The 1,536-nt window shown below is 34.4% G+C and overlaps 1 protein-coding gene across 3 annotated transcripts in view; it reads right to left on the bottom strand.

The window, feature by feature from the left end:
• Positions 1-677, bottom strand: part of LOC117167297 (GTP-binding protein Rheb homolog) — a 15,581-nt gene extending 14,904 nt beyond the window's left edge. The window contains exon 1 of one of the 3 annotated variants that reach the window (XM_033352125.1): positions 559-677. The gene's annotated coding sequence lies outside the window, so the exon portion shown is untranslated. The other 2 variants (XM_033352123.1, XM_033352124.1) reach the window with 2 other exon arrangements.
• Between the last annotated feature and the right edge of the window lie 859 nt (positions 678-1,536).

Below are 1,536 nucleotides of genomic sequence, written 5' to 3'. Positions count from 1 at the left end.
CAAATTCTGGTTATATTAAATTCACAAATTAGTCCATTGTATCAGTTTCATAATAGCAATCTTTTGAAAGGAAAAATGCTCAGCAAAGTTAAATAATTCTTTTTTAGAACTATCGGAAAACGTAAACGAAGGTTACGGTGGCTTCTACGTATTTACTATTGCGAGCGTGAATGTTACAAGCGAATAAATTAATGTTATAGCAGCGGATACATACTTGTAAACTTCTCTTTACGATAATTACTTATTTATTTAGTGGGATCCTTGCACTTTCTTGGATATAGCGATGACCAATGATAACGAATGCGCACTCCAAACTGCAGAAATATTGGCCACGACGCACGTAAACGAAAACGTATTTCAAATCTAGACTTTACTCACTTGACATCAATTGACATTAAAAATCATCAGTCACTTCAATGCTTTAAGCGCGAATTTGTGACAAATTTTCTTTTGCGGACCAAAAAAATAAATGCAGTGTACAGTATTGTACGAACGATATTGTAACTGGCGACACTGGCATAAATTAGATAGTTTACAAGTTTACGATAGTAAACTTACAGTGCTTGTAGTAAAATGCTCTATACTCTTTAGAGATCATCCATGACCCAACAAAGCATGGTCCTGCCAGGCGCAAGTGAAAAAAAGTCAACCAATCAGATTCGGCACCCTAGGGCACCCGACCTTTCTGACATCTTGGATCGAGTGCGGCAGTTAGCTTCCCTTTCCATTCGCACCAATGCAGTGAGTATGGTGGGGGTATCAACATTTAGAAATGGACCGGAAATGCTGTGGGGAGAGCGGTAATGGGCTCTAGAGGGAGAAAAAACATATGAGAGTAGCCCTATCTCTTTCTAGATAAAGCTGATTAGTCGAGAATATTTTCGTTAAGTGAAGTTTGGCGCAGTAGAAGACCGTGCTATGTGTCGCGAGTGCCTCAATAATGTGACGCTTATCGCACTTTTCAGAATTGATTTATTTATAATTTATTTAATTATAATTTATTGTAAATAAATATAAAAAATGGTGGCAGCCTGTGTCCTTTGTGGGCGTTGTCAAGACGTTTATATGTGGATATGTTTTCATACGTAAGTAAAGTTATTGAATATAGTAAAATAAAAAATGTTACAACAAAAACAAAACCTCAAAATATAAAGTTTTGTACCTATGCAATACAAATGATTATTTTTTATGTTATAGAAATATTGTTAAAAATTTTGACATTATTTTTGAACTCACAAAACGATTATTATTGTAGCATTTTCAATCCAATTTCAAGAAGAATTCAAGGTTACCAAGTCTTTAAAATAATCTATCTGAAACAGGTTATTTTACATGAGTGTTCTTTAAAAGTGAAATTATTATAACTACAAATTTATAAAGTATTGTTTATCTTTTTTTTAATTAACCGTACAGAATATTTAGGCAATACCCGGGGCCACCAAATCACTTGACAGTCCTGAAATAGATAAAGGCAGGTCTACGTCTCATATGTTTTTTCTTTCTCTAGAGCCCATTTCAGTTCTCCCTAAAGCGTTA

Source organism: Belonocnema kinseyi, chromosome 2, assembly GCF_010883055.1.
Source record: "Belonocnema kinseyi isolate 2016_QV_RU_SX_M_011 chromosome 2, B_treatae_v1, whole genome shotgun sequence".
In the NCBI taxonomy this organism is placed as follows: domain Eukaryota; kingdom Metazoa; phylum Arthropoda; class Insecta; order Hymenoptera; family Cynipidae; genus Belonocnema; species Belonocnema kinseyi.
This window is presented reverse-complemented; position numbering and strand designations above follow the sequence as displayed.